The sequence below is a fragment of the Pteropus alecto genome, unplaced genomic scaffold, assembly GCF_000325575.1.
Source record: "Pteropus alecto unplaced genomic scaffold, ASM32557v1 scaffold166, whole genome shotgun sequence".
Lineage (NCBI taxonomy): Eukaryota > Metazoa > Chordata > Mammalia > Chiroptera > Pteropodidae > Pteropus > Pteropus alecto.
In genome coordinates this window covers 4,890,511-4,916,273 of record NW_006439757.1, presented here as the reverse complement: position 1 = coordinate 4,916,273, position 25,763 = coordinate 4,890,511, and the positions used below count along the sequence as shown (strand labels likewise).

The window sequence follows — 25,763 nt, the reverse complement described above, 5'->3', positions numbered from 1 at the left end:
GTGCTGGCTCATTAACAGTCATTCCTGCAGTGATGGCTTTCAAAGTTGTACTTGGTGATTCCTGAGCATCTGGCACTCCCTTAACACCCTCTTCAGATCTAGCTGTTACTTAATACCACTTAAGCCAGAAACATAGCCCCTCAGAGAGCCTAAAGTGACACGAAGTCCGCACCTGCTTCACAGACTGCTAGACCCTTTGGCTGGGATACAACATTCTCGGCAGTCTATAATTGGAGACAGCACCTGGTACAGTAAATAGAGTACCAACTGGACTCTTTCTGTAGCCTTGGACATGTTGCAAACCTCCCTGGACCTAGATGCCTTTTTGATTAAATGAGTGCTTCAAAGAAACTTATGTTCCAGACTCCAGTGTTATCACCACTCTGATGTACTAAAGATTCCAGCTGCTTTTTGAAACCGGTGAGAAATTTTTCCTCTCCACCTGTTTCCACCATTAGGGGCCCCACTGATGGAGTGTGGGTGTTCAACTAAACCATCTGTGCAAGGCCTTCGGGGAAACAGGAAATGATGTGGAAAATAAAGAGAAGCCATGTCCTGTCCACCAAACAAAGGGTCAAGTGTTGGCTCACATAAACTTCACTACAAATCTACCATTAGAGCCTACAGATGAATCACCTGAGATTTCAAGTCCCACCCCCAACCTATCTAGCAAGCCCAGCAACTACTGTAATGATTAGCTACCTGGCAGACTTCCACTTTAAAGCGCCATGGAATCCACCCAGCTAAACTGCCTTTCACCAAAGACTTCCTTCCTGCAGAAACAATCCTTATCAAAAGCAGGAAAACAGCCCCTAGGCTCTGATGAGACAAAGACCATGACATAAACTATTCATTTACTTTACTTAATTATACATTATGTAAAGTGCCAGAATTTGGTGAGTATGGGACGCAAATTATTGAACACAAAAAGAGTCAATACAAATGGTTTTATTTAATTTCCAGACAGCCAAATAACTATTGAAAAGAGAATGAAAGGCCTAAAGGTGACAACTTAGAAGTACCCTGGACTGATGTCCAGAAGACTCAGAGAGGACCAGTCTCTGCTCCTCACCTAGACACATCACTTCACTGTTCCTATTCTGGCTCCAAGAGATCGAGAGCTGCTCTGTCCTCACTGTCCCCATTCCCAGACTCCGTCCCCCAAACCTCACCCCACATCTCTACCACCACCCTGCCTTCCACTAAGAAAAGGAAATAAGTAAAAGTTTCCTTGGTCAGACAGGTTTGAGAAGCGCTCCCTTTTGAAGATGGCACAGGACGTTAGCATGCTGAAGGCCTACTCTGAGGAACACTCCATAATCCTGTTTAATCCAGTGCTCTGTAATACTGCCTATGAGAAATACTAGACAGAATGATCTATTCACTTCCCTTTAGGCTAGCACTTTATGAATCTAGTGTTCTCAGATTCCCCATTACATGGCACATATTTGGCAACAAAATCCTACTAGATTGCCACTCACCAACCAGCAGATTCACCTCTAGTAATATTTACGCTGCACTGCTTAGCACTTGTCATGATTACTTGCTAATAGCTTCACCTATGTGTGTTAATAAGAATACACATGCAGCCAGCGAGGGTGCTTATGTTTCTTCTGAACTATTAATGGCAGTGTACAATAGAGCACGAAGAGACAATTATGGACTAATAAATGATTGTTCAGACAGGTGGTGAAAAGGCACAAACAAAAAAGATGAAAGCAAATCCAAATTTCCTACCTGAGTTGCCACCTCTTCAATCTTGTGAACAGCCTTAGAATCAAACAAGACTTGTCTGCCTCTCCTTTCACAGTCCTGGTAAACTATCAGGCGAATCTCGTTCAGGTCAAGCTCTGAACATGACCAACTGTGGATTAGAAAGGGAGAGAGAAGTTATGTTACCTGCAACACTTGGAATAACCATCGCAAGAGGAGTTTTCCAGCCGATGTGCCCGCAGGCACCTTCGGAAGACCGCAGAAGTGCAGACAGTGATCCCTTCAGACCTGGGGCGGACAGCCTCGTCTTTGGACTCCAATAGGCCACATGAATATAGCCAATGTCCATGGCAAAGGTTGGGAAGATCACTTTAAATAATAAATCACTGCAGAGAAAGCTTCTCCTTCCAAAGCTACTTTGGGCAAGGATGATAGCCAGAAATCACAAGGAAATGTGGAGAGAGCTACATTTGGATGTCTGGGTTCTGGTCTAGGAGGGTCACTGGGCAGGGAACCATTTGGAGCAAGTCAATAGAGCCTTGTCTCCTCCTTTCCCACCCACCCACCCAAGCTCAGGTCCAACTGAGAGGAATTAAATATCTTAAAATTTAGTACTTTATTCTATTAAGGCTGGCTCTGATACAGACGTTTTGAAAACCAACTGTATCACTATACAGCGTCTGAACTGCTATAAGAAATAAAGGAAGCATGGCTCATGCGTTAAGGAAATCAAAAGCCACTGGGATAAAACTGCTCTAAACACAGGTTTGTTCTTGAGTAATAAATGAAATCAAAACGTGAGAGCTATGGAAAGGGTACTCATTTAAAATGCGCTGCTTCCGACGTATTCAGTTATCAGTCTGTTAATCCCTTCAACACATATTTGAGTGCCTACTATGTTCCAGGAACTGTGGTTGACGTTAAGAGATTCAGCAGTTAATTAACTAAACAGATTTGGTCCCCACACTCGTGTGGTGAATGCTGGGCCAATAATCATATATAAATGCAAAACTACATACTGTCCTAGTGAAAAAGGAAATGAAAAGATGTAACAGGAATCTCATTTTTAGATTTAAGGGGTGGGGGAGAAGAGCAAGGAAGTCCCTAAGGATTTAAGGAAGTGATATTTAAACAAAACTTGAAGAAGGAAGAGTTAAAGAAATAAGAGCACAATAGGAAGAGGGAGGGACATGGTAAGATCTAAGACTGATGTGTTAGAGGGAAAAAAAAAATAGCCTGAGGGAGAAAGAGAGCTCCAGATGCAGGCCGGGAAGGCAGGCAGGGGCCTGGATCATGCCCTAAATGCAATGAGAAGCCAAAGTAAACAAAGGTTGATAAACTCAGGTCTATACTTTTTTTTAAAAGTTCAATGTGGCTGCTCTAAAGAAAACAGGGGATAGATTAAGACTGGAAGCAGGAAGGCCACAGAGAATTTATTCTGTGTTCAGGTCCTTCATAAGGCAGGCTGGAGTGATAGCTAAGGAGGTGGAGGAAAGGTGACAAACACTGCAGGGGTGTTTAAGGGGCCGACTTGATGAGATTTAGTGGTGGCCTGGATGGGTGCCTGAGGCAAAGAAGGGTGCTAACTGCTTAGAGACCGCTGGAAGAGGAGTTGGCCCGAAAGGATGGAGAGTGGATAATTAGACAAGGAAAGCAAACTGTAAAACTAAAAGCTAGTTTAACTGAAGTAAAGCCAGACACGTTTGGATTTTTAAGTTTCGACTTCTCCACCAGCACAACGACAGCATTCATGCCCACCCTGCGAACAGGCTGTGGGAATGAAATGAAATATGTAAAGTGCCACACACACACACACACACACACACACACACACACACAGCGAGCTCTCCAAACGGCAGTAATTACTGAAGAGAACTGTCTGTGCTATGATTTTTTAAAAAACTTGATGCAGTGCCTGGTACCCGATCACAAATTGTTCATTATTGGTCCTTTCCTTTTTCAGGCAGCAATAGTTAACATTAAACATGTTCTTTTAGGGTAGTAGATTTATTTTCTTAAGTACCAGCACCAAAAGGCATAAAGTCCTGGTTGTACCTTCTTTCAACAACCTGCGTTCTAAGCTACGAAGCCCAGTATCCCTTCCTCCTAATTTTAGTAACAACATGGCAAGTTTATTTTGGAAATCATTTTTCTTCTACTCTGAGTCCAGAGGCAGTCCATGTTCCAGGCCTGGCCGATCAGACAGGGCCGTATGACCCCAGCTAGGCTGTCCCTACACTTAGTTGCTCGTCTGGTAAGAGAGGTAACCTTGGAGGTGCCGGTACCTATTTTTTGCTATTATGAGGTGACAGCCTATCTGCAAATGAAGTCAATGTGGAGGAAATCAGAGCTGGGCCACGAACAAGACAGACTCCTGGTAACAATCGAAGCCAGCTGCTCCTGAGTGAACACAGTTTTCTGTCACTTACAACTGAAAACTGTGCCCCAAACCACTACATTTTTAAATTACATGAGGTCACTAAAAACACCCTCTGAAATTATTAAAACATAGTACAGAGATTGAAATTATTAAAAGCAAACAATCAACGGAACTTAATTGCCTTGTGTTTTTTTATTCAATCTATTTTGTCCCAACAATTACATTTTGCCAAAACAGCATTATAATTTACAGCGTAAATTGTTCTATCCTTATTTTTGAGGGATAACACTGACTCAAATATCAATCAAACTGAGGATAGTCTGTTTAGAAGAGCTAATATTTAATAATGATCACAATATCTTATTAAATGTTCCATGTTATTTTTCAACTAAAAAAAAAAAAACCCCTAGAAATAAAAATAAAAGACATGAGAACGGAAAAGTATAAATAAATATCAAATAGTATAATTTTTTGACCCAAATATCTTAAAGAAGTATTTTATAGAATAAGGAAAACTCTATTCTCCTTTTTCCCATATGAATATTGTCTTTGGTTTAAACACCTAATTATAATTTTATCAAATTACTCAACTGTAGAGGAAATTACAGTTGAGTAATCTGGTAAAGGAAACACAGGCAGGACAAAAGAGATTGGATGAGTGCTTCAGAATGAGATAGGCCTGGGATCAAATCTCGGCTCTGCCTCCCGCTGGTTTTACAGCCTTGAGAAAGTTCCCTCAAGCAGCACTTGTAGGGCCGCTGTGAAGATTAGGGGAGATAATCCAGAGAAATCTCCCAGCACACTGCCAGCTCTTTCTCTACCACCCATGGCACACAGGGCTTGAGGTATTTGTATCACACAGAACATGTATAATTTTTCATCTTCACATCACATTGACATTCAACCAGCAGTTACTGCAGAGCTTCTATGAGCACCAGCCGAGATTCCTGGTGCTTGACCAGGGCAACTCTGCATGATTTCAAGAGGTATGAAAAACAGGCCTTGAACTTTTGTCTTAAAGTTTCTGACTATTTTAAAAATGGGTATTCTAATCAGAACTATCTCATTTCTTTGCTTTTGTTGAAAGCAAGGGAAGAACGCTATGTTGTCGTCAAGGGGATACGGTATTTTCTGTCTACTTTATGGCCACAGGTACAAGAAAATAAGATGATTTGTCTACCTTTTCTCTACTGTATGACCTGAGGTACAAGAAAATAAGATGATTTGTCTACCTTTTCTTACTGCAAAACTTAAACAAAATGACTTATATGGACTCTTTTAGGCTTTATGATTCTATGATGCTAAGATCTGGTGGTCTGAACTGAAACCAGGTCTTATTTTTGGTATTATTTCATCGAAAGCAGGAACCAAGTGACCAAAGTCTAAATCACTTACCTGAAAGGTGACAAGCAACAGTTTAAACGATATTAAGTACTGAAAACAGGATTTTAAAATATATATAACCATGTATTGTGGTTAACTTGTGTCTCCCCCAAAGATAGGATCAGTTCCTGTTCCCTGGCACCTGTGACTATGACCTTGTGTGGAAACAGGGTCTTCACGGCTGTGATCAAGGTAAGAGGAGGTCTTGCTGGATTTGGGTCAGCCCTAATCCAAGGACTGGTGTGTCCTTGTAAGAAGAGAGAAATCTGGACAGAGGCACAGAGGGAAGATGGCTATGTGATGACAGAGACAGAGGATGGAGTTATATAGCCAAGGGAAGCCAAGGAATGCTGGCATTCAGGGGGATACAATGGATAAGAAATGTCTAAAGTCCCCATTCTCGAGGAATTTAAAATCTAGAAGAGACAATCATGCAGATAACTACATGAAAACGAGAGGGCAAGGAGAAGTACAGAGAACAAGGAGGAAACAGGAAAAATTCCTGGAAGAAGCAATATTTGAACTGATGAAGTTACGAAGGATGGCAAGGATGAGACATGTGATGACGAACAGGGGAGAGTCATTGCAGACTGAGGGCATGGCACAAACACAGAAAGTAAAATGATACAATGTCTAAGTCTTGAGTAGCTGAAACGTGTCTACTGCAGAAGGATTACATAGGAAATGAGGCCGGAAAGACAGTCTGCAGGACTGCTCCTGAAGGATGCTGAATGCGATGCCAAGGAATATGTTTGTTCCACATGCAGTGACATGCCCTTCTGTTTCCTGAGAAAGGGCATGACATGATCTGACCTGTGTTTTAGGAGAGAACTAAAGCTGTCTGAGAAAATCATTTTCAGAGCGAATGGAGAGGTGGTGCCAACCTGCATCCCCAGGGTCTCACCGAGTCATGGCTAACAAGATGAGCGCAGTATTTGTGTGATTTGTTGTAGGGTGATTTGCTACGTCCTTCGAGACCAGTTCTAGTGTTGGTGTTTTAGTCTTCCCTTGAACTTTCATAGGAATCAGGCTAGAAGCAGGCTCAAGTAGGCCTATGTGGAAGCATGATCAGTGAAAGACTACTTCAAAAATGTTTTCCCTCTTGCTCTCACACAGGAAACAAGCCTATCTATACCCAAAAATAAGTTCACAAGAAGGGCCTAAAGAGCAGTCTTGTGATCCAAAAATGTGAATGTTCAAAGAGTCAGGCATAATAGGGAGCTTTAAATGGTCCAAGAAAAGGTAAATGAGATCAAAGAAAACCAACAATAGTGATCACAACAAAAACTGGCAGATACTATCCATTTAACGAGTGGCTCCTGCATGCCTACGGTGTGCCGTGCATTCCTCCAGGCCCTGACATAAAGCAGTGGACCGATCATAACTCCTGCTCCTATGAAACTCACGATATTTACGTTGGTATTTTCTAGTCACTCTTAAACCCTATTCTGTGTTCTTTTTTTCTGCCAACTCCCATTGCTCCTCTTCTCTTTCTCAAAAAATGTTGTTAAATACAAACGGAAAACCACTCAAAAGGTTTGCGCAAGACCAGTGAGGAGGCCCTACTGACAACTGCCTGAAAACAGAGGAAGGGCAGGGCTGTTGGAAAAGAGCAGATTATGCTAGAGATGGACATCAGTGTTCACCTGGTCAGCACGAGTGCACACGATCCTCCCCACCCCCACCCCAGGAGCCAGCTAGTTATTTCAAGAAAAAATTATGTGAATAGATGGCAGTAACAGATCTGAATTGCCAGAGGAGGGAGGCTGGGTTAGTATTCTCAGGAAGATGGCTAACAGGAAAAGAAATCTGCAAATTGCAAATTAGCTGATTTTCCTCTCTTGCCCCATTTTGTACTGATACAGCCTTAGCTGCACAAATTGCCTAGTTTAGTTTCAGAGGAACTACATAAAAATTCACCACTGAATTGCTTGAAGATTCCAAGTGTCATCAGAAGCTTTAATACATAACATTAACCTAAAGATATAATTTCCAAATGATTCCAAAATGAAATGATTCCAATTAAATATATCCCTCTGTTATTTTAACAAAAAAATTTATATGAGTTGTTGGCTGCAATGTTTTCTGTCTTTAAGACAGCAGGGGCTAAGTAAATCCTTTATTCTTTTTGTAAAAGAAATGTGTGGAATGAGAGAATAAATCTATGACCAGCAGCATGGCATGGGAAAAGTACCGCAACGTTAAGTCCGAAGGCACACTCCTGCTTTCATTCCTTCCACACGCTTTTAACACTGGCTTGGCCCGGGGACTATGACAGATACTGGGAACAGAAATTAACTAGATACAGTACTTGCCTCAAAATGCGTACAATTTGATATGGGAAAGCTAATGCATAAATAAATAAGTAAACCATACTCTTACAGGTACTGAGATAAATGTCTATATGGCTTACAGGGAACTTAAAGGATAAAGAGGTGCGGTCCGCACGGCGGGGGTGAGGGACGAGTGCAAGTCACAGAGGACGTGATGCTTGGGACGTGGATTAGTATTCACCAAGGTGAACACAGCTTCTAGCTCTGGCTCTGCCACATGGCCCAGATGACTTTGGAAAAGCACTTACTCCAGGGCTCAGCTTTCCCCAAATGTATCTGCCTTTTCTATCTCACAAGGTTTTGGGAAAAACAGAGAATAAGTATGAAAGTACTTTTAAAACTGTAAAGCACAACTCAAAGATAAATTTAGATACACAATCCTTTCACTGAGATCCTTGAGGCCAGACGTTTCAGATTTCAGAAATTTTTAGAAACCTTATATCACATGTTATGAAATGCCTCCTCCAAGGTCTGAGGCATAGTCAAACCCCGAAATCAAATGAATTAATATTTTTACCAGCCCATTTTATGAATATTTATACTAAGTAGATTAGACAGGGACCATAAATAGCCTCATATCAGTTTAGGTCAGTTCTAAAAATTTTTTAGGGATTTCAAGATTTTGGAATTGTAGGATAAGAGATTGTTGACCAATGTAAAGCTTACTGCTATCTGAGGGAAGGTTGAGACCGAAATAAGTAACATTCAGGTCCCCCACATTTTCCTGAATGTCACTGATCACTAATAAAGAGGACCGCCAAAGTTTATGTGTGAGTATGTTGTTGGTAACTCAGGAACTTATTTCTTCCCCGCAGAAGCAATGTTATAAATGGTTGCCAGGGTCACACGCTAAAACCACCTAAGTCTTTATATATAACGTGTTCACGCAGCAATGACAAAATTTTATGAGTCACAATACAGGCTGAGGTTCGGCTATGAACAGGAAACTCAAGTACAGAAAAGGAAAAGATGAAACTTCTTCCTTCTTTCCTGAGATAAGGGTCATGTCAGGTAAAACTCTGAAATGGGTAAAGTCACAGCACCACCACCCATACCTCCCTGGCCTGGGGCCACCACAGCACCGACAAAACAGCAGAGTCCTGCATCATATGTCAGAACGCCTGGGATCTAGGCGGATCGATAGTCTCATTCTAGTCACACTCCTTTACCTCTTGGTCCAACGTTTCTTCCTCTGTAAAATGATGGGCTGAGACTAAAATGATTCCTCAAGGTCACATCCTTCTATCTCTAACACACTATAATCCTAAATTATCTATTAAGTGCACACAGTATAATTTACAACAGATGATCTCAACCAGGTACTGAGAGAAAAGCAATCTTAATTAATTAACCCTTCTAGATGTATTCTATACTTTGATAATCATGCTTCTTAATATAAACACATCCCCAACTGAGAGAACCTTCAAGAAATAATAACAAAACTTGAAGAGAAAAAGTGCAAGTTCTTTTGAGGCTAGAGGGACATTGTGTGAGCAGGTCATTGTGCCAACTAAGATTCTACCCCTGGCTAGCTTCCTAGATTTTGCTGTTATTATTAATGGTTTCTCTCCTTTCTCCCCTGTAAAAACTCAAAGAATCTCTAAATATGGCCCGTATTTTCCAAAATAATTCCTTAATTCTCAAAAGAGCACTCACTAGTCATTCTTTTCTGGTATCTATAAACTAGAAACTATTCTTACTAAAAACAAAAAACAAACAAACAAAAAAACAGAAGGAGAGCTTTGCTTTTCATTTCAATGTATGCATTAATTCAATATTCACTGTTCTAATTCTTTCAAAGTTCTGTCAGCATAAGCAAAACAGTCAACATTTCATTACTATATTCCAGGATTACTGAATTGTACAATGGCTCTGATGAAAGCTAACTTACATCAACCCGATTTCATATCTCTTCCTGAAGATAAGATTTTTTTTCCATCCTCTCACCCAGGGAAAGTGTGTACTAATTACAGATAGATGAATGAATTTCAAACTAAATATTTAAAACATCGCCTTATATATTAATTCTAGATCCATTTAAATTATACACAAATAAGGTAATAATTCTATATTCTTAGAGGTTTCTACAAGTCGAAAGCATGATTCTCTCCACAACATCTTTGCAAAATGAGAAAGTCAAAATAAATAGAAACCGCACCTATCTTTGGTTGTAAAATATGATCTCTAAAGGAGAGAGGTACAGGCAAGCACGTGGAGAAGTGGTGGGGCAGAGGTGGTGCCAAAACCAGAAGAAAAAAAGAGAGAGAGAGAGAAAGAGAGATGGGTACAAACACACACGGTGTTTGACCCAGCAAGTCTACTTGCAGGAACTAATCCTACACATCAGCTTGCACAGGTCCAAAATGATTACGTACAAAAGGTATTCACTGCAGCACTGCTGGGAATAGAAAAAGACTGGAAACAACTGTCAAAACAAGATGGTTAAATAAATTATAGTGTTTCCATACAATGGAGTACTACATGGCTATCACAGCAAATGAGGAAGCTCTTTATGTAATTATGTAATAAGCTCTAATACGCAGTTTTAACTGGAAGAAAGAAATACAAAACACTGTGTTAGAATGCTACCATATGTATTTTAAAAAGGAAAAATTGTGGATTTTATTATATATGCATGAAGTATCTCTAGAAAGATACAGTATAATGGATTGGTAAGACTGGTTGTATCTGGAGTAGAAGGTTAAGTCGTTGAGGAAGAGAAGTAAGCAGACTTCATTCTATATCCTTTACAGAGCATGGAGAAAGGCTTTCCCCAGGCTGTCTAATGCACTTCTGACAAAACAGCACAGCGAGGAAGAGTCTAGACTTTGTAGCCAGGCAGACTGGGTTCAAGGCCCAGCTTTGCTGAGTTACCTAAACTCTTTGTTCCTTAGCATTCTCATCTGGAAAACAGGGATAATAAATAGTACCTACCTCTCAAGTGTTGTTTTAAGGATTAAATGTAAAATGCTTAACATAGAGCCAGGCACACAGTGTGCTGTCAGTACTCACTAAGGCTTTGTGTCTTTTGAGTACTGAACTGTATGACGGTCCTCTTATTAAAATTAAAATATTTAAAAATATATAATATAAAATTTATATTAAAAATAAAAATAAACAATGGAACAGGAATACAACGAGACCACCCTATTTTTTTTAACCCATCAAAGAGTCTATCATTGCCTTAAAACAGACAACCTTACTTACTGTTTGCTTTAAGAGGCTTCTTGGTAGCTGAAGCATGAGGCAGTGGGTGGACTCCTACAGAGAAACCACCTTAATGAATTCAAGGAATTCAGATTCAGTCTCAAATATGTAGTTTTGGCCTTAGACAATGACATTTATTGAGCTTTTTTTCTCAGCATGTATATACCACATTTTTCTGTCCTTCTTCATTCCCTGTCTCACCCAAAGACAGGACAAAGTTTCTAAAAACAAACAAACAAACCCTCTTCTCATTTATTAAACCTATTTATGGCTTTGAGTTTGTTATTGCTGTTCTAGTACTGTATCAAACTTGATTTCCATCATATTAAATAACTGCCCTTTTTTTTTTTTACAGCATAATCTCACAGAGCCTAGAGACACTAGTTCCAGGAGGTCTGATGTTTGATGTAGAAAGGTGACGGTTATCACAGCTGCACAGCACACATAGAAATAATTGCCTAACATTTTACAGTCTGCCAAACGCTTTTACAGAATTCACCTGAGTTGACCTTAAATGTCCTAAGAGAGCCAGTATTATATAATCTGTTTCACACAGGGGTTAGGTTAGGTTAGATTATAACCAGTAAGTGGCAAAGTTAGGACTCAGACCAATGTCTCCTAACTCCAAATTCTGTGCTCTTCCAACTCCACTACACTATCACCTTAACGTTAACAGCAAACAGAGTAAGGCTAACACTCTCTACATTCCAGGACCTCCCTCTGCGTTTCCTTCTGACGTGTAAAAACAGGCCACGTTAAAAAAAATAAAAATTCTGGTGATAGAATGTTAAGACTGAAAAGCAGAACACCAAATTATGTAAACAGTATGACCTCAACTATATAAAAAAAAGTTATCAAAGCCTTTTTAAAAAGTTCACAAAAATTTATCAGCTCATATCACAAAGAATTAATCTTCCTAATAGATCAAGAACTACCAGAAATCAATAAAGAAAAAGACTTGCAAGCCAAGGGAAAAGTGGACAATGGATTGAGATAGTTCACAGAAAAAAAAACATGTGATAAGATGCTAAACCTCACTCTTAAGAAAAAATCTCTCCTAATCATATTTTTTAGGAGACAATTTAAACTATGAAAGATATTAAGAGTTGGAGGCCTCCTTACCTTTGCTTCTGGTCTCCAACAAGCAGAGGCACAATCCTGATGAGTATAACACCCAAAGCATGAATTCTGATTGGTAAATTTCCCTGTATTTGTGGGTGTCTATCTGTCTGCAGAGCACACACATTCCGATCTCATCCTCAGCTCTTCAACATCAAGTTTTACAGGGACAAGCCCTTCCTGTGGCCAGGCCTGTGGGTGTCCTCGGCAGCTGTGACGAGGTGGGTGAATTTGTCTAATTTTGAGGTTATTAGGCTCCTTGTAGTTACATCTACCTGACCAATTTCTATCTCTCAATTGTCAAAGTCTGTTGGGGAAGAAAAATGGGTCTCCTTCAAATTTCCTACAAGGAAAATTCCCTCCGAAGAAGACTGAGAGATGTGAACAAAAATAGGGTTATTCTCTACATTGTAACAGTATTGTAACCGAAAACCTGAATACCTATTAGCAGAACACACCCTAATTTTTGAAGCCATTTAAGGAAATACTGCAAAATCATTAAAAATTGTTTTCAAAAACAATTTAATGACATAGGGAAAACATCACGGTATTTATTATACTGAGTGAAAAAGCAGATTATATATAGCTTAACTCAGTTAATACAATGCATCTTATATCCATGTACCAAAAAAAGATTGCAAGGAAATCAACAAAAGTGTTAATAACAGCAGTAAAATTTGTATGACAGCATTATGGGTAATTCGGGTTTTCAGTTTTATACGTGCTTGCATTTTCCAAATATTTTGTAATAAAATGGTATATCTTGATAATCAAAAAAATATTTAAGAGAAATCTTAAAAATAAGTTTAGTAACAATATAAAAAATTGGAGGTATTTAAAAAGAAAAGGAAGGGGAAAGTAGCTAGCTTGACATGATGCAGCCATGCTTTGAAAAAAAATCTGTGAATATATTTTTAAAATATTTCATACATCAGCAATTAACAAATGGAATTTAAAATTAAAAACATGATACAATTCCTATTAGCACCTCCCAAAATGCTTTGATATAAATCTAACAAAATATGTACAAGAGCTATATAAGGAAAACTACAAAACTCCAATTAAAAAAAAAAAAAAAGAGTGAATAAATGGAGAAACAGCCCATGTTCATGGATAGAAAGGCTCAAGCTGTCACTTCTTCCCATCTTGATCTATAGCTTCAACACAATCGAAGTCAAAAATCCCAGCAAGCTATTTTGAGAATATCAACAAACTGATTCTAAAGTTTATATGGAGAGGCAAAGGACCAGAACAGCCAACACAATATTGAAGAAGCAGGGAGCAAAGTTGGAAGACTGAAACTACCCAGCTTCAAGACTTACTATAAAGTTACAGTGAGCAACACAATGTGGTATTGCTGAAAGAATGCACATCAATGGAAAAGAACAGAGAGCCCAGAATCAGATTCACATAGCCAACTGATAGTCTTTCAACAAATGGTACTGCAACAACAACAACAACAAAAAGGAATCTCAACACAAACCATAAATCCTTCACAAAAAGTTAACTCAGAATGGATCAGTGTCCTAAATGTAAAATGCCAAACTATAAAACTCCTAGAAGATAACGTAGGGGGAAATCTAGATGATCTTTGGTGATGACAACACCAAAGGTAAAGGCCATGAAAGAAATAATTGGTAAGTTGGGCTTCATTAAAATTAAAAAGTTCTGCTCTATGAAAAACAGTACTAGAAGAATGAGAAGACAGCCACACATTGGGAGAAAATATTTGCAAAAGGCATAAGACTGGTGTTCACAATAAAGAAATCATAAAACTTAACAGTAAGAAAAAGAACAATCCATTAAAAAATAGGGAAAATATCTGAACAGACACTTCAGAAAAAGAGATATATAGATGGTAAGTAAGTATATAAAAAAGGTATTGCATTATCATATGTCATTAGAGAAATACAAATGGAAACGAGATACCACTACATATCTATGAGGATGACCAAAATCCAGGACATTGACAAAACCAAATACTGACAAGAATGTGGGCTAACAAGAACTGTCTTTCATTGCTGGTGGGAAAGCAAAATAGCACAACCACTTTGGAAGTTTGGCAGTTTCCTACAAAATTAAACAAACTCTTTATCTTAGGATCCAACAATCACACTCTGATATTTACCCAAAGTAGTAAAACTTATGTCCACACAAAGACCTGCGCAGGGATGTTTACAACAGCTTTATTCATAATTGTCAAAACTTGGGAGCAACCAAGATGTCCTTCAGAAGGTGAATGGATACATGAACTGTGCTGCATCCAGACAATGGAATATTATTTGGTGCCAAAAAGAAATGAGTTATTAAGCCATGAAAAGACATGTAGGAACCTTTAGTGCATATTACTAAGAGAAAAAAGCAAATCAGAAAAGGCTACATATTGCACGATTCCAACCAAATGAATCTATAAAAGGCAAACCTACGGAGACAGTAAAAAAGATCAGTGGTGCGAGGGAGAAGTGAATAGGCAGAGCACAGAGGAGTTTTAAGGCAGTGAAACTATTCTCTATGATACTATATTGATGGATACATTTCATTGTACATTTGTCAAAACCCACAGAATGTACAACACCAAGAATGAACCCTAATGTAACTATGGTTTTTGGTGATAATGATGTGTCAATGCAGGATCAGTTACAACAAATGTTCTACTTCGGTGTGGGATGTTGACAGTAGGGGAGGCTGTGGGGATTCTACACAGAGTAGACAGGAACTCTATTTTCTGCTCAATTTTGCTGTGGACGTAAAACTGCTCTAAAAAAAAAAATAAAGTCTATTGAAAAGGAAAACAATATTTCAATTTTTAAGGGAACTTTTAAAATATAGAAACTTTTAGTAATAAGTACTAGTTTTGAAGTTTGTGATAGGATTATTCTCTGAAGATGGAAACCAAGGAAGCTTTACTTGAGCTTTGGATGTAGCCACCTAAAGTCTGCGTCCCTGTTCAGCAGAATTACAGGCCGTCTCCCCTCAGCCCTGTCCACTTGGCTGGAAAGGATAAGACCGGGCCTCAGTCATGCTCCACGGCGCATGCCCAGTCCTCTCATGTGCTCTCGTTCTTCCCGACCGCGGAACAAGTGCTGAGTTCACACTAAGGTATCATTTACAGCCAGAGAACGGGGCTTAAGTACAAAGAAATGAGGTTCTAATAACAGGAATTTTTGTTAACAAGCAAGGGCCCGTGGGAGAGCCATCTGGGGACAGGCTACCTCCACGTCCCTCTCATGACACCATATGAAGCCCTGACTACTGACACACCTCAGCCCCATTCACATTTCCAGAAAGAACCATTTAGTCTCTGAATCCAAATCATCTTTGTCCTTAGGCAACATTTTTCTTTTTAGGGTGTGAGGGGGAGCAGAGTTTGTCACCCAAAAATATGCCTCTTTGGGATATTATTTTAAGCTGGTTATTTTTAAGAAATGAAAGACTCAGGAAAAACCTTTGACCTTCTCCTCTATCTAAAAGAATTTAGATAAAGGACTTGCTCCAGGAAGGGAGCTATCATCATAGACAACTATATTTTAACATGAACTAGGTGTGGTAGGAAAGAACCTAGTCCTCTCTATGTCCCATTGTTTCAAATGGCCAATATGCATTTGCTTACTGAATATGAACTCCATTCATCTCCCTGAGAACTGCCTATGTCCTCCTCAATTTCGAATGACATATATCTCATTTTTCTCAAATGCCTAGAATTTCCATGTTTATGTGAATTTCCTGTGCACACATATTAAAATTGGATTTTCTCCTATTAATCTGCTGTATGCCATTTGAATTATTTGACCAGCCAGAATTCAGAAGGGTAGAAGGAAAAGTCTTTTTCCTCCCCCACAGGTGCACACCAAGCCTGTTCCTGCTCTGGGTTTTCAGTACTTGTTCTTCCCTCTGTTGAAAATATACTTCCTCAAATATCCACATGGCTCGCTCCCTTTAGCAGTGGTAAAAGATTACCACTGCTAAAGAGAAAACCACAAGCCCAACGTGGGGTCACTTGTGCTACAGCCCAAACACTGAACCTAGAATTCATGCCTGACCTAAATGCAGTTTCAGCCTTCTCTGGGAATGCAATCTTAATTGGTCAGTCTGGAATTCCCTGGTCAGTACCAATGAGGTAATCTCCCACGTGGGTGCTCTCCACCATCCCTCCAAAGGACACTGAGGCGATCTATCTGACAAGACACGATGGACGGTAACCTTGCCTGACAAGATCCTTTCTTTTCTTTTGATAATAACTTTCTTGTCCTGCCCAGTTTCTGCCCATAAAAGCCTGTCATATTTGTACAGCTTTTGGGGTTCCTCTCTAGTTGCTAGATGGGATGCTGCCTGATTCATGAATCGCTCAATAAAGCCAATTAGATCTTCAGACCTATTTAACTGACTTTTTATAGCACTGAGATGGCTCTGACTCCCTCGATTGCCCAAGGTCTTCACATTTCTCTAACATCTTTGCGTCTCATCGGTCACTCAGACAGTCTTTGGAGGTTCCCGGACTTGACTCATCATTAGAATTACCCCAGAAACTCTTCGCATTTGCTCGTTTGTTTAATCAACAAAGCTTCGCAGGCTCTACCTCCAGGAATTTGGGTTCAAAGGATCTGAAATGAAGCTCAGAAACCTACATTTTTAAAAACACTTCACATATGTGGGGATCATTGACCCAATCCATCACTTTCATTTATTTTTTATAGAAGAGAAAATAGAAACAGAGATGGGTAACGTTCCCAAAGACACAGTGAGTTCAGGGCAGAGAGGCCTCAGCTCATGAGATTATGAAGGTAAGGAGATCCCCAGATTAAAGATGCTTCCACCATATCTGGTACTACAGTCTGGGTTCTTACTTGTGAGAACTGAATTAAAAAAAAAAAAAAATTGGTAAGTGGAAAAATTAACCTAGCTCTACAAAGTAGTTGTTCTCCTTTCTTTCTTTTCTTTTTTTTTCTTTTTCTTTTTTGCCTTTGGGCAGGCTACGGAACAAAAGTGAAAGGTAATCAATCACGCAGTGAGAAAATAAACAGGATTTTAATTCACATCTGTTCTGTGAGGACCTGGGAGTAGTTTTTTTCTAAAACCTTTCTAAATTGATAAGACAAGAATTAAACCCTTCAAGATATTGATGTTGATGGATGGCTATGCGATACTCGACATCCCATATAAACTTGGGATCCCATTAAAGGGGAAGAGAATTGCCAGGAACTTTGGTGTCTCTAGAGCCCACGGGCTGGATTCCCTTTGGTGAGTTCTGACAGGCAGTTATGGTCTTAGATAGGTCACAGGTTATTACTGCTCTCACCAGTTCCCACCAGGGCCTGCTACATCATTGTTCAGCAGTTATTCAGCTTTTGTTACTACAACAATAAAAGGACAAGGCTAAGCCACAGCCTGACTCACAACAGGAGTTGCAGCAGGAGGATGGGAACTGTGGACTAGCTCAGTGAGTGTTCCAGCCCAGCAGACGGCTGGGCAGGCACTCGAAGGAAAGGGCTTCCGAAGTTGCCCAGTGACTGGCCAGTGGACCCGAGCTGGAGCAACTCGCCTTGTCTTCTGTCTGGAACACTGTCGTTCTGGACACCGGCATGGTGATTAACAAACAAGTGCTTTACCCTGTTATGTCATCAGTACTTATCAAAATAAGACCCAGACAAAAGTTTATGTCAGTTCACACTCCATTTAGGGATGGAGAGCTCGGCATAGGAACACAGTCAGCAGTAATGCAATGGCTAGGTGGAGAGCCAGAGGAGAGAAAGAGCAATCAGGGAGATCGTCTTATAAAGCATATAAATGTCTAACCAATGTGCTGTATACTTCAAACTAATAAAACAAACAAACAAAACTCCTGTACTAAGACTGTTCTGACTGATTTCCAAGAAGAGATGTGGCCTCAGACAGAAAAGATACATGTTCTTTACACCTAAATCGCTCATGACTTTGCAGCAATCTAAGTCACCACCACTGCACTCCCTCACTCACGCACTCAGTCATCCTCAAATAACATCTCGGAATTCCAACCAGCAACTGGTGGAAATACTCTTCTAACGAGTCAAAGAAAATTCCTCATGGCACCTAAAATCAGGGAAAAGAGAAGGAATGCTGAAAGGGCGGAAGAGCTTGTGACAGCAATACCCAACGCATCTGAGAGAGTCACACCCAGCAATTTACAACCTCCCTACGAAGCTGTCATGAAGCACAAGACTGTCAGCTGACCAGGGCTGGTCTTTGCTGTCAACCCACTTCATTCGACCTGTCCCACAGCTGCATTCCTTAAGTAGTATCAAAGCAGAACGTTTTTCACACAGTGTTTCTAAGTGAAGAACACAGTGAGACACACTCTCCCCATCCCTATGACCTGCATTAGACTTTCTTCTAATACTCTTTAACTAAATTCTTCAGAATTTGTTGGTCTGTTGCCCTAGCACACCTCTCTCTAAATCTGTGACTATTTTTGCGTTTTCTAGTCAGTAATCCTAACTACTATAAATAAAGACTAGTAAAATCATGGTCGGCTTATCTCTGTGAACCAGTTTAGTAGGGGGAAATATACCCTGGTTTCTGTACTTATTTTCTTGTTAAGCAACAACCACAAACAACCTACGGCTCTTTTTAGTAGAATTACTTCATCTAAATTGTACATAAGTCAGATATCTACACTCATTAATTCGTCTGCTCCTTCCATCCTGGTGATTCTAAAGCAGTCTAGAGAATCTCTTCCAAATTTCAAGATATGAAACTTAAAGCACAATTGACTCTGAAGTGCTTTGTTTCAGTTCCTCTTCAATGTGTGTCAGGGTATACTTTTTAAGACAATGTTATTTCAAATTTTCTTTTGCCATCAGAGAAACAATGATTCACAGATACACTTGGCAAACACTCCCCCGTTCCTTATATAAACAGCCCTGTGGACTTACCTAATGTGCTGGGAAAGGTTCAAAAAATGAAGATATTAGTAGCTTTGCTATGGCTGATATTTTAAGAAAAGATTGGAAGCAATTATTTGAAGACTATACTATATACCCAGCATCAGATTTCAGAGTTATGAGATGTGGATTGAGTTTTAACAATTTTTTTGATAAGCCATTTTAAGATGCTGCATGAAATTCTAGGTTTTTGTTGATTCTAGTATTTTGTGAAATAAATTGAACCCCAATATCTGTCATTCTAGATATTAAGGAGATTGGAAGTAAAGATACAGAGGACAAACTTCTATACTGAAATGTTTCATTCCACATAAACCATAACTGGAAGATTAAAATGTTTCTTTCTGTACTGAACTGTGTCAGTTTTACACTGTGGCCAACTGTTAGGTATCCAACATACTCTACTGTATTTGTGGAATCTTTCTCTTCACCTTTGAATAACTGGAAAATTACAAAGAGAGAGAGAAAGAAAAACTACTGTTGACCTTTGAACAACGTAGGGATAGGGGGTTGACTGCCAGTGTAGTCGAAAATCCACAGTGAACTTAAGTCAACCTCTCTGTATATGGGGACTCTCAATCATGAATCGAAAATATATTTAGTGCACTCAGCTAAGAAGACAACCTGCTGATTTAAGACACCTAAGAGCAAAGAAGGAGTTAGAAGTCAAACCTAACTGCCACCTGACTTGGACAAACAGATAACTTGTGAGCATTTTGGAGCCGGATCCTCACAGTGCAAACTCTTGTCAATAATTCACTCCACCCTGGAGACTGGCCCAAGTCTAAAGAAATTCAGGAAACCAAACACAACACTGCAAATAATGAATAAGGATTCAAGGCTATAGGAAGGGGAAGAGAAAGTGGATGAGGTAGACCGAGACAACTGGTCCCACTAGAGATAAATTCCGATTAATTGACAAGTGTGTGTCATCGCTATACAGAATTCTTAAAAAAAAAACCAAAAAACAAAAAACAAAAAACCTCAGCATCAGATAAGTAAATCTAAAGAAGTTAAAATAAAGAAAGGAGATAGTGGATTTGAACATGTTTTGTTAAGTTTTGTGTTGTTTAAATAATTAAAATTCACCAAGGAATAGTAAGTTTACTCAGAGTGAGAAGCAGATGTGCATACCAAAAACTTTAGAAATTTTTTTAAGAAAATAGGTGTGACCCCTACATATTATTTTCTTATGTGGATGCCTCCCCGCCAATACCTATTTGGGGAATCTAGAATTGTATAAATAACAAAAATAGAGAATACAGAAAGTCCCGATGCTACACCTTAGACTCTCAGAGGAGGAAAGAATTTTTAAAATAGTCCAAACCAACTACAAACTTAACAGTTGAGAGTGAGACCCAGAAAAGCCAAGAGACAAACTCACGGTTACCAGGCACCTGGGCAGCAGAACTGGGGATCCAGATTAGGAGGTGATAAAGAGCCAGATAAATGGAGTGTCAATCATTAATTAGTCTTTCCTTTCTCTCAGCTATCCTTTCTTGATACGAAACAGATAAAAAACAGATAGTATAAAAGTGGAATTCTTATCTGGACACTTAAAACATATTTTTCTAATGTACCACACCATTCATTACGTCTTCCTCTACAAATATACCTCTTGAATTGAGTGGACAGCATGTGACTCAACACTCATAATATGATTTCCACACTTCCCCCTAACTCTCCAATCTACTGTGCTTTCATACTAGAGTGAGCTATATACTATTTTACTAAATTCCTACTAAAGACAAAGACTTATATGACAGAAACTATACCTTCATTATTTTTAACCAACCGAGAAATAGATCTATGGGATAAGGAATTTATGAGACATGTTAATTTTGAGAAAACATCTATAAGGAAACAAACAACATTTAAGCAAATTTAGAAACTTTTATACTAATTATTAGAACCAACGCTTAAGCTTTGGCTCTCCTTACTATCTATCTACAAACGATTTTGAAATGAAATGTAATTGTCAAAAGATTTTTCCTTTTCATTGACATGCAATAAAATTCTTTACAAAGAATGTTTAAATTGAGTTACTACTAATAAAATTAATGAATTCTTCCAAAAATGAAATGAAATAAAAGAATATAGCAAGTAGGTTTTTCTTTTTAGATAAGCTCCATCATTAAAATTACTTTATCATAATACCATCCTTCCCATGAAAAGCATCTTCCAGAAGAGGAAGACGGGGCTCTCCCTCACCACTATGCCTCCTGCCGGAAAAGCACAACCATCCATCCACATGCCTTTCAACCTGAGCAGTGAGAACTCGCAGTCCTGTGAAAATGTACCTACTCTGGACTGCAACTCTTTTTCCTGATAACCACTGTGAATGGCATATAGTTCAAGCTGCAATATAGGACAAGGATGTAACTATTTCTTACGAGCTGGTTCCAGGCAGAGATAATGAAAGGTTGAGAGAGCAGATGGGTAGCCGAATTGAAACAGTCACAAAAAAATACCCATGACTACACCTTTTCTACAAAAAAAAGGGACTTGTTTCTGCACACCCACCAACCACCCCCTGTCCCATACTTAGACGTACTCTCGAAAAACAACTTATAGAACAACACAATTTCATCTGCTTGGTACACAGTGAATTAAATAAAAATTTCACTTAGATTTTGAAACAAAACTAAAGTTTCAAACCTGTTGTCGAGTTCTGTGTGATCAATGCCCCTTCCTACTCTGGCACGTTTTCGAATCTTTGCGCATAAAAGTGTCTTGTAAGTCCTCCCAGCACCAGAAGCAGCATCACTCACACAGCGGGCTGCATCCTGCCGGCCGCCTGGCTGGATTGTGGTCTTCGTTGTGCCGCCACACATCTCCTGAGCTGCTTAACCGTCTTCTGGTTGATCCTGACTATCAACATGGACTTGGACGTAAATGCTGAAGATCCTTTGTCCTTTGAGGGATATTCTGCAGTGACTGGCCACACTAAATGATCACTGTACTCCCTATACAGTAGGTGAGACAAGCTACTCGGCAGCAGCCTACTAATTTCCCCTTTTAAAAGTTTTTTTTTTTTTAAGAAAAAAAAAAAAGGAACATTTATTTGTTACGTAAATTAAGCCCGCCAATGATTTAGGAAGTCAGATGCATCCATCATGTTATAAAACATGCTCTCAGCAAACCCATTATAAACAGACAAGTCCAGATCCCACTTCCTACTTTTGTTCCTAAGCTTGTACTCCTGTTAGCAAAAGAAAAACCACTGAACAGGTTGAGCAGCTTGGACTGACTCACTCCATCTGAGCTCCGCTGTTGGAGATTATGTGGTAGTCAAACAACTGATCACAAGACCTATTCATATGGCTCTGGGCAAATGCAGCGACTTGCCTTCAGCTGCAAGGTTGTTCTGACATTGGCCACACCACCCTCTTAATGTCTCTCATGTGAGCGAGTGTCAGCTGACAGGTCCTACTCTGCAACCTTGCAAAATTCAGCCCGTGGTAAATGAGGGAGATGGTTACCCACAACAGACAAATGTAGGGCCCAATGTATAGGAAGTGACATTGAAGAGAGTAGGGACATATCCTTGCTTTAATACCAAATACATACAGTCAACTAATATATGTGTGTGTATACATATATATATTATATATATAAAGACATAGATAGAGTAGTAATAAAAATAATAATAGGTGAAAAACCATAGACCTTCAAAACTCTTGCACTGAATTCTTGATTCCTGGGCACATTCAAGCAAAGAAAGCCTTGAACTACCAGAATCCAAGGGCAAAGGAAGTTCAATTTTGACTTCTGACACTAATGTACATTTCATCTATAAAATGAGAGTAATGTTATAGAAGCAATATGATTTTTCCATGGTATTGTGTGCTCACAGAAAAAATAACTTTTCTTTTAGAAGAAATAAAAAGCATAGGTCCCTAAAATATAGGCCAAATCTTGATAGAAAAACTATAACGGATTGTCCCAAAACCTTTCCCCCGTCCTCATTTTTGAACTTGGCTGAAGAAAATATTAACAGATCCCTAAAATCTGACGAACCCTTGTCTGGGTCTTTAGTTTCAGAAGGTTTTAAATAGATCTTTAGACATGGCGGCCACATATTTCACTCCCCAAGTGTGAGAAAATCTCAAGGTATCAAGGCAGAGGTCTCCACACAAAATTTTATTATGTGTGACCCTAAAGTTCCTCTGTAACAAATCCCACAAAAGATCTTACGGATCCTCCTCTGAGAAATAAAGATTACAACACACCTATGACAGTGACTAGACTTCCCCCTGGCACATGCTAGATAGATAGTAGCAAGATAAAACCAGGTGAGGAGAAAATGAGTTCATTTTTCCAGGAAGGGATCACATATTAAAGCTTAACTGCTTGGCCATAGTGAGAGCGTTGGTTCTTCTTTTTCCCCCTGAACTGTCTTTAAAATCACTTTCTCTTTTTAATAAAGAATCAGAAGATCACTTACGCAAGCACTCTAATTTTTCCATTTCAGGCACAGGGCAGCTCAGTGAGCAAAAAGCAAAGGAAAGCCTTTCGCTGTCACCAGAAGCACCTAACCAGGGGCCCAAGTGAGACCCCAAATCGATGTCTTCAATTCACCTAGGGTTTACCTGGTCTAAATCATAGGAGAAATGAAAATACAGTTCAATGCTGATGGGATGAGACCTTTAAAATGCCAAAGTAACTGAATTTTATAAAATGGATAGAGGAAACACCGGGGGAACACAACCCACTTTTACATATATAAATGATTCTTAATTTTAAATCTTAAATCTCTAAAAGATATTTGTCTAGGACTTGTTAAAAGCACATGAAACTCTTACAATATGTATTCTGTAGGTACATTTACCTAATAGCCACAAAGCTGTTTAATAATTCTGATATTTTACATTTTCCAAAGACTTCAAACACTGTTATAAAAACGCAAATTTTACCCCCTTTTCGAGATGATGCAAACATTTTCAATGCTTAGAATAATAAGAGATGAAAATGACAACATGGTTACAAAGGATAGTTGGATGAAATAAGGGTCAAATTGCATTGGAGAAAAATTCTCTTAAACAGATACTGAATGGCACAGTAAACTCTAAACCCCTTCTGTGTTTTCTTCATTCAGCCAGCCATCTTTAACTAAACACTTACTATGGGCCAGGCTTTGTTTCTCCCTAAACTCAGTCAGCACACTTTTCAGCCACCATTTCCTTGGTAGAGTGATGCTAAAATCTCAGCATGCTTATGAACACAAATTGCTGGGCCTACTCCCAGCGTGTCTGATTCAGCAATTCGAGGGTGGAGACTGAGAATTTACATTTCTGACATGTTCCCAGGGTGCTGTTGCTACTGGCCTAGGAACCATACATGTGAAAACCACTTCCTCAGTCATAATCCCATCTCCCCACTCCCCGCAATAAAGCCTTCCAAGGCTGGAAGGTCTTTTTTTTTCTTGAATTCCTCTGTAACTTCTTAAATCCGCACTTTTAACACTTAACACAATTGTTTTATAATAGTGTCTATGTCCTATGATCCTAACTAGATCATAAATTCTTTGAGTATAAAAACTGGGTCTTGACATTCATCTCTGTACCTCATACGGGTCTTACACATAGATGCTCAACAGATAACTTTTTGGTTGGTTTAATGCCAGTGAATATTTACATTAAAACTACAATATGATTCTACTGCAACAAAGAGTGTGCTTCTTTGTGCACATACGCTGACCAGGAGGGTGCTTGTGATCACACACACAGATTTTTTCTTTCTCTCATTTATTATGAGTGGGAGCAGAGTTTGCCACCCCAACATATGCCTTTTGGGGATGTTATTTTAAGATGGTTATTTTTAAGAAATAAAAGACTCAAGAGGAGCCTTTTATCTCTCCCTTGCCTGCTTAAAGGAATTCAGAGAGAAAACCTTGCTTAAATAAAGGGAGTTATCACCTTAACATATTATGAACTAAGTGTGGCAAACAAAGAAGAATCTAGCAAAGTCTATTAGACTCCCGTCTGTGTCCCATTGTTTCTGGGTGGCTGGCAAGAATTTGCTTATCAAATGTTTGCTCCTTCTCATCTACGCGTGAATTGCCTACCTTCCCTTTGAAATCTAAACCACTACCAGAACCCCGTTTCTCCTTAGCTGAAAATGGAATATAAGCCTCAATTGCCTGATTTATTCTCAGGTCCCACATTCTTAAGGAACCCCTGTATGCACATTTGTAAAAACTTTGGTTATTTTCTCACATTAACTTGTTTCATGTCAATTTATTAGACCGACCAAAAGAACTATAAATAGAAAAGCGTGGAAACATCCCCCACAACTATAGTAAAAGTTCCTTTAGAAGTTTTAACATCATATGTTCCCTCTGATCAATGTGACTCATGTGTTATCTTAACAGAAAGGCCTTCAAGACTTTTAAAAGGTGAAAATGCCATTTCCTCTGTTCCTCCTCTTAATAACTCATAATTTCACAGTTCGAAATCTGGTAAAATATAATCAAGTAGAGCTATATATCAAAATCTCAACCACTGTACACTATATAGCTCCGATTTTCTTATATTTAAATGAAAGTTTTAATTTTCATCAATAAATGAAAAAACAGGTAAAATTAGATATCATCAAAACTATTCTTCTGAGATATTAGAGCAGGTCACAGAGTAGCTAAGAGAGATACGTTTTGGTCTTCAGTGGGTACCCCAAATTCTGTCCTCTACCTCAATCTAATCTCCCTTTTTC

At 39.1% G+C, this 25,763-nt stretch overlaps 1 protein-coding gene across 2 annotated transcripts in view; it reads right to left on the bottom strand.

Annotated features, from left to right (window-relative positions):
• The window catches only part of FNIP2 (folliculin interacting protein 2), a 59,677-nt gene extending 57,813 nt beyond the window's left edge, over positions 1-1,864 (bottom strand). For both annotated transcript variants that reach the window (XM_025050382.1, XM_025050383.1), the window contains exon 1: positions 1,738-1,864. The gene's annotated coding sequence lies outside the window, so the exon portion shown is untranslated. The remainder of the gene's footprint in view (positions 1-1,737) is intronic.
• Between the last annotated feature and the right edge of the window lie 23,899 nt (positions 1,865-25,763).